The following is a 16197-nucleotide window of genomic DNA, read 5'->3' as shown; positions in this document are numbered from 1 at the left end:
TTTGATGGCTTCTCCACCTTTCCTGGTTTTCCACACAAGGATACGGTCTGTTTGCGTACCAGTCCTTCTTTTATGCTCAAGGTGGTGAATGGTATGTCTCTTAATCAATCTATTCAATTGCCCATTTTTTTTCCTTCTCCTCAGTCCTCTTGTGAAAGGATCTTACACACACACACTTGATGTGCATAGACAGCTCAGATTTTATTTGGATAAGACTATCAGAAAGTCTGATCAGCTATTTGTTTCTTTTCATCCCAGGGCTCTGGGTTTGCCTGTCTCTCAACAAACAATTTCTTCTTGGATTTCTAAGGCAATTTTTGTTTTGTTATGATTTCCATGGTAAGACTCCTTGTGCTCCAATTAAGGCTCACTCCACTTGGTCTGTGGCTTCCTCAGGTGCATTCTTTAAAGGTCTGGATACTAACTCTACTTTAGAAGATGCTACATGGTCTTATGTGCATACTTTCACCAAACATTACAAGTTAGAAAGCATTTCTAGATCTAGAGCAGAGTTTGCTAGAGCCATTCTCCATGGCTTTGTTGAAAGCTCCTCTGCTCCTTCCTCCTCCCAGGGTTCTTACTAAGCTTTGGTACTCTCCCACATGTAAAGAAACTAATGAACAGACATCACCCAAAAAGGGGTAACACCAATTTAGAGGGTAAGATAAAAGGGTAGTTAGTATCATCTTCAGAAAAGCTTAGCAGCAAAAGAGGAAAGAGTAGACAGGAGTGAAGAGAGAAGGTAGGTAATGTGGGAGGGAAAGACAGAGGATGAAAGATGGAAATATGGTATGTTTATGCCCCACCTAATAACAGGGAGCATTTATTCAGGATTTTCTTTAGTGAATGGATGGCAAACAGAAAAAAAGGACATACTAGGAATACACGGGGAAGATTACCACATAACTATAGGCTATAGAATGGATATTAAATGAGGGAAGAAGGAGGAAAACATGTAGAGACAAAAGGAGATGAAGGAAATGAGGAAGGGGAACTAGATAGATATGGGGGGGGGACACGCAGAGGCAAGGGAAATAGGCATTCCCTAGAAGGGAACAGGGCACACTGGTATATTATAGATTCATAAAAAATCATAGGTTTGTACTAAGCAGGCAGTTTTAACAGCTATATATAGCCTAACAGTGCAGTCTAGGAAACATCACTGTTGGGTTTACTGCCCTTCTTGATATGGGCTATGCTGCTACTTCCTAGAGTATGTTTATGTGAACTCATTTAATCATCAAGACTTTAATTTGAAGAAAGCTAAGGATTTACACTGTGTAGCATGCAAGAGAAGTTGGTTAAACGTCTAGGGAATATTTTGGGTAATTAATCTGTTTGTCAGTGAAGGGGGGGGGTGTAAGGAAAAGGTGAAAGAAGCAAGCATATTTTAAAGGCAATATGCCTCATCAGTATTGAAAGTTCAGAGGTGTCAGCAAGAAAAACAAAGGGAAGGGGGGCATTGAATGTTAAAAAATGGAGGACAAACAATGAGCAAGAAAATCCGGAGGACAAAGAACAGTTGAAAGCTAAATGTCGGGATGAGATCAAAGCTGCACAAAGAGACGTCAGAGCAAGAAGCAGACAAGAACAAGACACTAAAGGAAAAAAGCAGTTAAAAGGTGAGAGAGTTAAGATTAGTACAGTGGCTTGTAGAAAATGGATAAACAAAGACTGTGAGTTGGAGGAGGTAAGGTTGAAGTGCAGCAGAGACCTCATGGTAACCAAAATAGAAATGGACATGGCTGAAAAGTGAGATTGTTAGTGGGTGGTGAAAGCGAAAGCATGGAAGGTAGAAAGAAAGAAGGGAAGAAAACGGTATTCAAAAGTTAAGAGAAATTAATGGAGAGGCCACGGGGAAAGAAAGAGAAATGAAAAAGGTGGCAGAGAATTCTTCCAAGCTATCCATGGAGACAGAGAGGAAGGAAAAGGGAGAATTGCCTCCAGAAAAGGAAAGAGAAAGTCTAGGCAAGGAAGGCCACAAAGAAGTGAATGGAAGGAAAAGCTTTAAGGAAAGATGGACTCACAGTTGAATTCTATTAAATTGTAACAAAGGCAGTAAAAGAAGCTCTAGCAAGAATCTACAGTGTTAAGGGAGGAAGCAGTATGACACAAGACAATGCAAGAAGCTAGGATAATACTGCTCCCAACGGAAAAGAAGGAAGTCCTAGTAATAGGGGTATTAAGAACAGTATAATTAAAAATGATGATAAGATTTTGGCAACAATACTTGCAAAACAAATAGAAAAAGTGATGCCAAAGTACGTCCAGGAGGAGCAGGTTAGATTTGTACAGAGCAGAACATTGGCAGGTAAATGTTTTGAAGTTCTGAGATCCATTGAAGAGCACGAAGCCAAGGACAGCAAACAGGCAGGAATAATTATTTTTCACATAAAGGTATTTTACTTGGTCAGGTGGGAATTTATGATTAAAACAGTTTGTGTGTGTGCGTGCATGCATGTGTGTGTGTGTGTTGGGGGGGGGGGGTGGTAAGTTGATGTATTCTGTAACTGGATAAAATCAGTATACAGGAAACTCACAGCAAAAATTATGGTCAGTGAGAGGTAGACAGGGAAGATGCAAATTTGTAGAGGAACCAGATGAAGGTACCCACTGTCACAAAGTCTCTTTGTCATAGTTATAAAAGTTCTAGTGAAGAAGATGATGAGACCATCTGTGAAAGAATGCAGAGGTGATAAGTTGTTTTCCTGAGGAGATGGCTGTTCAAAATTTGATGAATTCACAATTGCAGTGCGACTACAATGTAATTTAAAGAAAACATGGCTGTTTAGGATGCACAGAGGAGAAGAGAAGAGAAAAGGAGGGAAACAAATGACTTTGTGGTACTAAAGAAACAAGCAGCCTATTCATGTGTGAACTTTGTCACTTGAACAATCGGTGGTAGATGAAACTCAACATGAACAACATGAACTTCGCTACATAGTATCTATGGAACAATGTCAATTCTAAACATGTATAGCATTAGCCTATCTGGTGAGCTTCGGATGATGAGAAAGATGTGTTTTGGTGGACGTCCTTATGGCTTGTGGGTCTTTACCTTGTTAGTATGGGCCCGGGTGCTTTGACTCCTATTACAACTCCAGTTAAAGGTACTATTCAACCCAACAATATAGTTTAATCATTATTGAATAACACTATGCATTTAAATTTTATTCTTATTCTTCTGTGTAACTAAATAAAAGTTAGATTATACATTCAAAACTAATGGATATATTCTTTTCCATACTTCCCCTCATTAATTAAGGTAATATTAATATTAATATTATGTTAATGTCAATTATTCTAATAAGAAAGCAAACACAGACATCTAAATATAATTGTATATAAAACAGTTTGAATGTAGACTATAGATACATTTGTCTCTCACCACATATTGTTCTTTTCATGTGTCATTAACGTGTTTCTAAACACATTTGAATGTAATAAAAAGAAAAAAATATATAATCAATCAAGAATCTGATCAATGCATAGCAATTGAATAACACAAAGTTAATGTCTTGTGACACTGATATATATATATATATATATATATATATATATATATATATATATATATATATATAGCTCCATTTGAATAGTTTCCTTTTATGGTTTAGTCTGAATAGTTCCTTATTTTACACTTAATTTATATCATAACAATAAAATCACTTTATAGTTCAATATACATATGTAATGATTTTTGATAATATTTACTAGATTACAAGAATGAATCCTTATCATTTACAAATCACTATTCCTTTTAAGAAGCAGTAGCATATGCTTAATTTACATTTTATTACCTTAACATGGTTGTGTTGGTGTGTGGTTTGGATGATATATTCATCCAGCCAGGAATGTTGCATTCCATGATTAATGGTTTGATTAGTTACAATTTTAAAATGTTTAATGTTTTTGTTATTCTCATTATTCACAGCAGATTTTCACTGTTACTTACTATATTTTTTATGCAACAAGCCAATGACTTCTATGTTTAAAGTTCCTTTTTTCTTCTTACGTCTGCATTTAAATGTTTATCACTAAATGTCAATGGCTTAAAAAAATCCAGTGAAAAGAAGCAGTTTAAATACATATTTGAATGTAAATAAATGTAAGTAAAGCAGATATAATATTTCTGCAAGAAACTCATACAGTAAAAGAAGACATAAATAGAATTTTATTTAAAGATTATAATATATTAGTTGCTTCATAGTTTAAGTAAAAAAGGAGAGGCACAATGATCCTATGGAGACGTTCTATACCTGAACCTAAAGTAATACAAACATATACTGATAAAGATGGTATGTTGACAGTGATAACTATAGAAATCAATAAAAAATACCATACATTATTGGTAAGTACATATTGGATACCTGGAATTGGTACTAAAAGTAAACGTTACTAGATAATATTATTATACATACCAAAGATGAACTAATTATAGCAGGGGATTTGAATTGTGTATTATCAGAATCAGACACTACTAATATGATTTAAAAATATCATCTCCGGCCACACATTTAAAAACATTTATTAGTGATCTAAATCTGCGGGACATATATGAATTAAAATCTATCAAATCCCTTCATTACACACACTATTCATTTCGTTTTGGCACCCAAACTACTGCTGATAAAGTATTCACTTCTAATAGCCTATATTCTAAAATTGATGATGTACTAATAGCATCTTGTCCATTATCAGATCATAATGTCATTTCTTTCATTATAACTCTTAAAACAGATAATCTAATAAATAGCACTAGAATCCCAGCTTATATTACCCAGTTACAGGATTTCAAAGAGTGATTTATAAAGGAATTAAACCAATTTATAGAACTAAATGACGATGGAGAAGCCACAGACATTATTCTTTGAGATTCCTTAAAGGCTTATGTATATGGGAAAATTAAAAAATTGGTAAAGTGAAAAGAATGGAATAAGGAATTAAAACACTACAAATTAAAATAGATAGTTTAGAATTAAATATAAAACCAAATGACACAAATATCAATTCTGAATTAAAAGCATTAAATCAAAATTATATTGACACAATGCAACATTTAATTTCAATACAACTAGAAAAATGGAAAAGTTGCTCTTATTCAGTCAATCTCAAAAGTCTACATAAACATGTTACAAGATCCAAGAAAAAAGTACCAACTATATTAAAGAAATAACAGTTAACCAAAGGGGGAAAGATAGAAAAATAACTGACTTGAAAGATATATTAGAAAGTTTTAGATGCCACTATGAAAATTCAAATAACACCCCCAACCTTAGATAATGACCTAGTTATAAATGATGTTCTAACCAACCTTAGATAATGACCTAGTTATAAATGATGTTCTAACTAAACAGCAAAAAAATATTATTGACAAGCCAAATGTTCATCGTGCATACAGCTGCAGTCATAACAAATGGGTTTTCCTGCCATCAGGCGGGTCCTCGGTCGGCCGAATTCCAAAGTCTTGGTCCGACGTCGGTTGTCGTCGCTTCTTCCCTGACGTCAGTGTGACAGGGGTATAAAAGAACCAGCCGACGCCATTTTCATCAGTCTTTCTTGCTACGCGGTGCCTGAAGCAGAAGTAGTTCGCAAGTGCCGGTCGGCCAGCTCCTGAGATTACGAATATTTTTCAACCGAAGTCTTCTTAAAAGCTAAGTACCCCGTTGGGGAAACTTTTCTTGCCTCAGACCGATGTCAGACAAAGTTAATAATTGCATTTCATGTGGGAAGCAAATACTGCATAAGGATTTCCATTCCCTGTGCATTCCTTGCTTAGGCCCAGACCACGACGTCTCAGCCTGTTGTTTTTGTGCTACATTCAACAGACGCACTATTAAGCGTCGGGCAGAGTTCGCCCAACACTTCTTTGGCAAAAAATTTAACTACATTATGTCGTTGGATACTCCGACTCCAGTTTTAAGTAAAAAATGCAAAGATAAGGACCGACATACGAGGTCCGTGACTTCTACTGACACCACGCCAAAGCCGACTACAGGTGGTCCGGTTCTCAGTGAGGCACCTACGCAGCCCCTGACTACCGATGACACTTCCTTAGCGGTGTCTTCAGTGCCCGAGGTCGCAGGCTCTTCGGCCCACACCCCGACTACAGATACCGAAGCCATTCTTGGCGGTGAAACTCAGAGTTTAGACAGGCCTGCCACCTCTCAAGGTGTCTTCAGGCCTTCCACTTCTTTTTCCATCATGGCTTTCACTAAGTCTAAAGCAGCCATGCATGCTAAAAGACAAGCTACACAGGGCCATTCTCAAGGCCCCATGCCTAAAAAGCAGATGCTCAAAATGGCTGAGGATTTGATTACTCTTATTAGGGGTTCTCAACCCCCCCCGGACATAAGGCCCAGAGTGGAGGAAGAATCCCCTTCCTTGGACCAGGCCTCCATTATTTCAGAACATTCTGAAGAGCAGGAACATTCTTACTCCCCCTTTGAAGATTCTGATGCAGAGGAGTCCATTCCCTCTGTCTCCCCCGCTGAGGATTACTCTTTTGGGGAAACTTTACATACCTTGAGGGAACACTTCCACTGGGAAGGCCAAGAGTACTCAGACTCCAAGAAAAGGCTTAGGGATTTCCTCTTGCTCCCTCAGCACAGGCCTCTGGCTATACCTCCTGTCTTAGACATACTTGATGATGTGTATTCGGAGGCCTGCCTTAATCCAGACTCTTTACCTCCAGCTCCAGTCAAGCCTGACGGGTATTACCGGGTTCCAGATTCACACCAGTTTCTATACAAAAGCCATGTGGCTGACCCAGAAACTATTTCACAGGATCCCAAGGGAATTAAGGCCTCCACTGCTAAAAATCCATTACCTTCAGAGAGAGATTCCAGAGCTTTAGAAAGGTGGGGGAAAAAGGTATACACCTCGGCCACCTTAACCATGAGGGCATTAAACTGTCGGTTTCATATGTTAAAGTACCAACAGTTTCTGTTATCACAGTTGAAAAGCAAAATGTCACAACCTGAACAACCAGACATGAAGGAGTTGCAGGATTTGTTACACAGTGCCGAACAAGTGGGTAAACATTCCTTGCAATGTGGTTTTGATGCTTTAGAGGCCTCATGTAGAGCTGCTGTTACAGGATCAGTCATACGTAGACATGCTTGGCTCAAAGAGCAAACCTTACCAGATCATGTTAAAGCTAAATTACTGGATGCACCTCTGCAAAAAGATGTCTTGTTTGGTGTTAAAGCTGAAGAGGTATTAAAGAAAATGGAGGAAAAGGAAAAATCAATGCAAACAGTGAAAGATTTCTTACAGGTACAACCTCCATGTTTCAGTAGAAATTGGCCTTCCAAAAATTGGTCCTTTCCAGCCACGGACAGACCCCAAAGAGGTAGATACAGGAGCCCGAGGGGTAGAGGGCAATCTCAAGGATCGTTTAGAGGCAGACAATGGCAAACACCTACACAAAGAGGTGGTGAGGATAGTTCACAGCCATTCAGAAAGTAGAACCAAAGACTTTCCCCTTTGCATGCCAAGCAAGGCTCAAATGGCAGCACCTTTAGGCGGAAAACTGGCATTATTTTCAAAAAATTGGCATATTGTCACAAAAGACAAATGGATCCAGGACATTATAGACAGAGGCTACAGATTCCACTTTCACACCCTTCCAAAAATGATGGGCATGCCAAACCTGCCACACAATCAAAGGGCAGAGGCACAAAAACAAATTTCAGATCTTATAGTCATGAAAGCTATTCAAGAGGTGCTTGCACAAGAACAGGGTCAAGGTTTTTATTCCAGACTATTCCTGGTACCAAGAAAAGGAAAAGATTGGAGACCTATTTTGGACCTATCCATCCTAAACACATTTTTACTCGTGCCAAAATTCAAGATGCTCACATTACAGCAGCTTCTTCCCATGCTGGGCAAGGAGTCTTGGCTGGTAACATTGGACCTCAAGGAGGCATACCTGCATGTCCCAATCAGACAAGATTGCAGAAGATACCTCAGATTTCTTGCAGGTTCAACCCATTATCAATTCTCTGCATTGCCCTTTGGCTTAGCTACTGCACCCAGAGTGTTCACGAAATGCCTGGCATCAGTAATTGCCTTCTGCAGACTTCAAGGGATACAAATATACCCATACCTGGACGACTGCCTGATCCAAGCGGACAGCAAACACATACTTCTGAAGCACCTGGCGTTTGTATTAAAGTTGTTGAAATCTCTGGGATACACAGTCAACAAAAAGAAGTCAAGACTAATACCCTCTCAAACAATAATTTTCCTGGGTGCCAGCTTGGATACAAACACCCAGATGGCCTACCTCACGCCAGAGAAACAAGGGCAACTAACTCAATACTTCAGAAAACTGGTAACTTTCACCAGGCTGACTGCAAGGAAAATCCTGCAGGCTCTGGGATTCATGGCATCTTGCATCCTACTAATCCCATGTGCAAAGCTGCATATGAGGAAACTTCAGTGGTACCTAAAAAAACTATGGTCTCAACACAGCCACAGTTTGGAAACAATAATACCACTGATTCCATGTCTTCAAAAGGAATTTCTGTGGTGGGCTCAAGCATGCCAAAGAAACACAGGTCTGCCATTCTGCAAGCCTCAAGCAAATCAATTCATCACAACAGACGCCTCGGATTACACCTGGGGGGCGCACATGACAGATCGGTGCATTCAGGCCAAATGGTCCCAAAAAGAAAAGCACCTACACATCAACCAAAAGGAAATGCTAGCAGTAATAAATGCTATTACAGCTTTCACAGACCTGCTGCATCCAGGCCAGCTATTGGTAAGGACAGACAACATCACAGTAATGTGGTACATAAACAAACAGGGAGGAACCCATTCATACCCCCTATGCAGGCTAGCCATGTCTCTTTGGAACATGGCTCTGGAATTGCAAATCGAGCTACAAGCACAGTTCCTGCCAGGCAAGGAAAACATGCTGGCAGACAACCTAAGCAGAAATATGACAGATCCACATGAATGGAAGCTGCATCCTAAAGTTTTTTCAAAGCTAATTCAAGCATGGGGAAGGCCAGACATAGATCTCTTTGCCTCCCGCAGAAATCACCAATTGGCAAAATTCTGCTCAAGAGCCTTTCACCCACAGGCCTGGAAAGTGGACGCACTCTCTTTCAGTTGGACAACAATGACAGTTTATGCCTTTCCACCTCTTCCTCTGCTGCCCAAAGTTCTATTAAAAGCCAGAACAGACAGACCCAAGATGATTCTCATTGCTCCAGACTGGCCAAGACAACACTGATACCCACTCCTGAGGAGCCTGACGCATTCCCCACCATGGATCCTGCCTCTAATGCCTCTTCTACTGACTCCGCACAACTGCAAAACTCTTCACAGTCAGCTGAAAACACTCAATCTAGCCACATGGAGGATTCCTTGAATTCACAGCAGACCCTACTCTCCAAGGAGGTACAGGATGTCGTTTTGGAGGCCAGAAGGCCGTCTTCTAGAAAAGCCTACTCTGCAAAATGGAAACGGTTTTGTCTGAAATCAGAAAAAGGGTCAGAATCCTGGAATACTGAACTTACCTCAAATACTACAGTACCTAGCCGAGTTGCTAAGCAGTGGACTTTCATTCTCCTCCATCAAAATCCATGCCTCAGCCATTTCTGCAGAGTACAACACTGATCCTCCTTTATTCTCTCACCCTCTCTTAAGACAGTTCCTCAGAGGGGCTAAGAATATAAAACCCACAAGGAAGCAACCAGTACCTGCTTGGGACCTCATTTTCATTCTAGAAAAACTAACCCTGCCTCCTTTTGAGCCAGCTGCTTCAACAGATCTGCAATATTTGTCATGGAAAACAGCCTTCCTTCTAGCTATCACCTCAGCACGCAGGGTTTCAGAACTACAAGCCCTCATGGCTGTGCAGCCTTTCATCATTTTCCATCAGGACAGAGTTTCCTTACTAACCAATCCTTCATTTATGCCAAAGGTAGTATCCAGGGTAGCCTTGAATCAGGCTATCCACTTACCTACCTTTTACCCTAATCCACAAAACAAAGGGGAGAGGTTACTGCATTACTTGGACATTCACAGACAGCTCCGCTATTACTTGGACAGAACAAAACCTTTCAGAAAGTCAGAGCAACTCTTTGTGTCCTATGCTACAGGTGCTCAAGGGAAGCCTATTTACAAACAGACAATCTCAAAATGGATAGCCCACTGCATACGCTTTTGTTACTCTTTTCATGGCAAAACTGTACCTACAGGCATCAGATCTCATTCCACAAGGGCCACAGCTACCTCTACAGCTTTCCTCAGGGGGGTCCCTACCAAAGATATTTTGGAAGCAGCCACTTGGAGTTCTGTACACACTTTCTCCAAGCACTATCACCTACCATTATACTCCAAAACTAGAGCAAGCTTTGCCACTGCAGTCTTGCAGGGCATCCTGGCTCCTCCTAGTTTCACTTTATGCCTACCACCCCTTTATTAGCTTTGGGATTCTACCCATCTGTTATGACTGCAGCTGTATGCACGATGAACATAGTACAGTTTTGTACCTACCATAAATGTAGATGTTTGAGTGCTAATACAGCTGCAGTCCAGGTTTCCCTCCCTCCTTCCCCTCTTGGGACAGGCCTTATGGCTAACACCTCCTCATACAACCTCATTGGGCTATTCTTTTATGGTGTATTTGCTTGCAACTACTGTTTTTATTTGATTATATTGCATTTGCTGTTTTACATAAATTTATGTTTTGCCTTCCTTCTGGGGGCACCTGACATAGGGGGCAAGAAAAACTGAAGAAAATGGCGTCGGCTGGTTCTTTTATACCCCTGTCGCACTGACGTCAGGGAAGAAGCGATGACAACCAACGCAGGACCAAGACTTTGGAATTCGGCCGACCGAGGACCCGCCTGACGGCAGGAAAACCCATCTGTTATGACTGCAGCTGTATTAGCACTCGAACATCTACATTTATGGTAGGTACAAAACTGTACTTTCTGTTAACAGAAATAAAAGACCAAATTCAAAATGTTAAGACAAGTAAAGCTCTAGGACTAAATAGTTTAATTCCTAAATTATATAAACTTGTACCAGATAACATTATTAAACTACTGCAGAATGTGTTTGAAAAGATCAAAACTTCACAAGTTATTCCGCCATCTTGGCACTACACTCTTGTTGCTCCCATCCTTAAAAAAGATAAAGATAGCAAACTTTGCTCCTCCTATAGACCCATATCCTTACTCAATATGGATTATAAAATATCTGTGTCTATTTTTGCAAAAAGACTGAATTATGTAATGCCAAAACTAACTAATGAAGACCAAACTGGATTTATTTTGGGTAGAAAAGTCCATGATAATATAATTAAATTAAATACATTAATTGATTTAGCTAATAAAAAGAAAAAAAGAACTAACAGTAATCAGTTTAGATTTATGTAGAGTATTTGATTCTGTCAGCTGGTCTTATTTATTCAAACAGAAAAACTAGGAGGACTACTTGTTTTCTTGATAAGTGTAAATATGTCCAATGTTACAGGCCAAAGAACAGCAAGAAGTCAAAACACAATAACCTTTGTACTTTAAAGATGTTCTAGCAGCAAATTCAGATACCAGTCAATAGCACCATATAGTTATAGTGGAGTCTATAAGTCGCATTTGCATATATACATAAATGGAAGCCTATTACTCTTTATCATGGAAATCTTAGAAGCACTAAAAAAATGATTACTTTTAACAGAAATTATAACGGAAGGCTACGAATGTGTCCCTGTAATGTATATATTATGTGTTCAAGACATGGATGCCAAAGATTCACCTTAAGACCAGTGTACTTAACTACTGAAAAACTTTGCTAATCATGTAAAAAAAAAAAAAAAAAAAAGCTAAGAACCTGGAAATCTAAAATGATTGAATGAATCAATAAATTTATCAAATCCAGAAGTAAAGAAGTGCTCTAGAATTAATCTAGAATACAATTGTACAGTTTGGTATATTAGAAGAAAATCCTTATGTATGATGCTGGATAATCTAATGTACAGATGTTTGGTCACAGCTGAAGTTCAGATGGCATCGCCTCTCCTCTCAGTCCAGCAAGCAGATTGTTTGCAGTCAGCACTGACATTGTGTTCCTTGTAGAATATCTGGCACTTCCTATGTGAGGCAGACTGACAGTTTTTGAGTGTAAGCAGGGGATGGCTAGTAGGTATTGGTTCAGGAGTTGTAACATCTAACCCAGCAGCTGCAATCTGACTAGTGGCTAAAGCCTAATCAAGATCATCCTGGTTCACCACAACTCCCCTGCTTATGTTGATAAATATTGCAGTTTCCTTCATTTTACTGAAAAAGTCTTTGTTGCACATTCCTAAAGTTTCATTTGTCAAGGCACAGGAAACAACATTAAAGTCAGATTCTTCTGCCAGTTTGCTGAGAGAAACAAACTCAGCTTCTATCTCAGAGGCAGCAGAAGCTCCGGGCTGGCGTCTTTGTCTATAAAAACTTTTTCACACCAAATGGCTTCAAGAGATGTGCAATAGCTAAACCTATTCTTCCAAGTCCTATGATTCCTGCAGTGCTTTGTGATAACTGATAACCGCACATCCAGAGAGGTTTCCAGGAGCTCCAACCACCATTTTTAACTTCTGCAGCTGCTTCTATCAGTCTCCGAGATGTGGCCAAGGGCAAGGAAATGGTTAAGTTCAGCCGTGGCATCTGTCAGTACATCTGGTGTATATCCTACCCTTATTCCACTTTTTTAAGTAAAGTAAACCTTGTACTCCATCCGCTGATCTACTACCATCCGAATACCTACAAATTGCTGCAGAAGCTATAGACTACCCCATATCCATACTTATTAATAGGACTATCTCTGAGGGGAAAATTCCCACCATATGGAAAATATCTCATATAATTCCTCTACATAAAGGTGGCTCCTCTACTGAATTCTCAAACTTTCGACCTATTGCCTTACTCTCCCCATTAGCAAAGATTATGGAAAGATGCATACACAAACAATTTCTCAACTATCTTCTACAAAACAGATTACTAGCCAATTGTCAACATGGTTTCAGACCTTCCCATAGCACTACAACTGCCCTCCTCTCTTTCACAGACACCATAAATAACAATAAAAACAACAATCTTTTTCCTCTGCTCTATTTCTAGACTTGTCAAAAGCTTTTGACATGGTTAACCATAACATACTTCTTGATAAACTAAATCAATATTCTCTTGGCTCACAAGCACTTCAATGGTTTAGGAGCTATCTCCAAAACAGGCAACAAGCAGTGCTATGGGAAAACAACCTTTCTTCCTTACTACCAGTAAACATTGGAGTTCCTCAAGGCTCTATTCTAGGTCCCCTTCTTTTTTCTTTATTTATAAATGACCTACACATGAATACACCTCAAGCCATCTGCATTCAGTATGCTGATGACTCAACTTTAATCTGTTCTGCTAATAATGTGTCCTCCCTCCAGTCCCTCACCCAAACAGTCTTCCACAATGCAGAAAAGTGATTTATGGAACACTTCCTTCTTCTTAATGCCAAAAAAACAAAACTTCTTCTCTTCACTCCTACTCACAAATCTTCCACACCTTTCTTTACCATCTCCTCTAATAATGCTACCTGTATTAACCCAGATATGACCACTCGCCTACTAGGTGTAACTATTGATAACCGTCTTAATTTTGATGACCATATTAACAACACCATTAAATCAGTTAACAAAAAAATAGGTACTCTCTACCAAATTAAACCCTTTCTGACCGCAGCAGCTAGAAAGACCATTGCCCAGACCCACCTGATCTCTACCCTTTTCTATGCCACTGCTATATATACTAACTTATCAAAGAATAACTTGACCAAACTCTCTACCTGTTATAATAGTATATCTAGATTCATTTCAGCTACTCCCTTTAGAACTCACCATTGTCTCAACCTCTTGCAACTTGATTGGTTAGAACTAAATAACCACTTACTTTATCAGCAACTACTTATCATTCATAAGTCTCTTCACTACCCAGAAGCTACCCCAAGCCTTACAAAACTTATCTCACCTTATAAGAACCTAGCTACTCTACGCTCTGCTAATAAACTTCTAGTAGCCTCTACTAAATCATACAATAAAGCTGGTGACTCATTATTTGCAAACTCTGTTGGGAAAATCTGGAATCAGCTCCCTCAAGAAATAACTAACCTAAACACCACACCCCTATTCAAAAAACACATCAAAGAATATCTTAAAACTCAGTGGCTTTGTCCTTGTACTAAACCCGACTGAAATTACTTCTCCCTTTCTCCTACCTTCCCTCACTATCCCCTAACTGTCCCTCTAAATTATATAACTAATTGATGCCAGCTACTTCTTTTATATTACATTTAATACAATTTGTTTTATCTTCCTTCTGCATGTTTGACCATCTTGTGATATTTTCTTATAAGTTATTATTATGCTAACTTTAGTATGTTGCATTCCGGAAATTTGTATTGTTAACCAGCTGTCTTTGGTTAACTTGCCTTGTGCTTGCTAACTGTTTTTTTGATTGTTACATTCTTACACAAGCCTACCATTGTACTTTTGTAATCTGCTTTGCTTTTTTGCTGTAAATTGTTTTCGTACTTCATGAAATTGGAGCTTTTCTCCCCGGGCCTCTACTGAAAATGGATATATGTCCAGCTAGACTAGCCCGGTCAACAAATGTAAAATAAAAATAAAAAATAATTTCTTCCACTGATAGATGATCATAACCCACAGATATTGTGCTGATGACTTTGAGATTTGGCCCTACTTGCATCTAGAACTTCTGCATCTATTTTGTCACTTAGAAGACAGACTAGTCCATGAGCACCAGAAATGCCTTTCAGCAGTTCAGCTCGCGTTACTGGTTCATCTGAGTCCCAAAGCTCAAGGGTGACACCTGACTGCTTTATTACTGCAAGTCCTTTGGCTGGAATACTTCGGGTCACGAACACCTTCATGATGCTTTGAAGTGCCTGCATTATCAGTCCTAAATGAATTGGAGGAGTTCCTTTACGAATATAATTTTTCTGAACTATTTATAAATCTCATCACAAATTTTACATAGTAATTCCTATTCATTTGTAAAAATAGGCTCTTATACATCCAAATCCTTCAAAGATTTAATGGGTACAAAACAAGGTTGTCCTCTAACCCCTTATTATTTGCTTTAGCAATTGAACCTCTTGCAAATTATATTAGATCCAATATTAAAATCAAAAGTTTTTCAATTTTTAAAGAGTTTAGCTGAAAAATTCAGTTATACACAGATGATATTCTTATAACTACTGGAGACATAGAATCCTCATTATCACAAATTATTTCATCCTTAAATCATTTTGAGAATATTTCAGGTTTAAGCTTTAATAAAAACAAAACAAGAACTTTATTAATTAATAAAACAACCTCTGTAAAGCCTAAAGTGCCTAAGCTATCTTCGGAGCATAAGTCTGACTCTTCGGCACCGACCTTTTCTGCTCCAGCTGCATCTGTTCCTATGTCAACGTCAGCTTCGGCTTTAATACTGTCTCCGGCACTGACTATTGACCTTACAACAACTACTACAACTTTGGCACCAAGTGCTGCTTTGGCATAGTGTACATCTTCGATGCCTATCTCTGCAATTACAACTGAACCTTCTGTGTCGGCTCCGAGTGCCCCTTCGGCACCAACCCTTTTTACGGTCCCAATAACTACGATTTTGACTCCACTGCTTCCAGTTTCTAAACTCGAGACATCATTGCTGGTAGATTCCACACTACAGACCCGATACTCTCCATCTACAGACCCATTTCTAGGGCAGGTGTACAGTCCGTTCCAAGACCAACCTGACTCCCCATCGGGAGTATCCACTAGATCCACAAGAAGCCTTTCCAAACTTGATGTGGTGCATCTTATGGACCAGCTGTTGACAGCCAGGGGGATACCCACCCCTTGTAGGACCCATCTTCCTGCAGGACTTGGGTTGATTTCTCCACGGACTCCATCCTACTCTCCTCCTTTGACCATACCGGTTCCAAAGCCATCGGCTCCGACGTCCTTTTTGGAATCCACCATCTCGGTGCCTGCAGGTGGATCTCACTGGGGCTCTGGGACTGTCCCTTTGGCCTTCAGTCCCCGCTGAATCGGGCCTTTCTCAACCCCGTGATTGGGCTGCAGGCTCTTCAGTTCGTGGAAAGGTTCCGAGTGTTTCTACAGATCTGTCCTTGGTGCCTGGA

General features: G+C 39.5%; 1 protein-coding gene and 1 pseudogene across 1 annotated transcript in view; one reads left to right on the top strand and one right to left on the bottom strand.

Moving 5' to 3' along the window:
• DAGLB (diacylglycerol lipase beta) overlaps positions 1-16197 on the top strand; it is a gene marked incomplete in the record, with an annotated part of 1624905 nt that overhangs the window by 1126149 nt on the left and 482559 nt on the right.
• On the bottom strand, positions 12010-14961 carry LOC122807679 (annotated as a pseudogene).

The sequence above is a fragment of the Protopterus annectens genome, chromosome 1.part1, assembly GCF_019279795.1.
Source record: "Protopterus annectens isolate FY-2018-M chromosome 1.part1, PAN1.0, whole genome shotgun sequence".
In the NCBI taxonomy this organism is placed as follows: Eukaryota; Metazoa; Chordata; order Ceratodontiformes; family Protopteridae; genus Protopterus; species Protopterus annectens.
The sequence above is the reverse complement of the archived record's forward strand: the minus strand, read 5'-3'. Positions and strand labels throughout refer to the sequence as shown.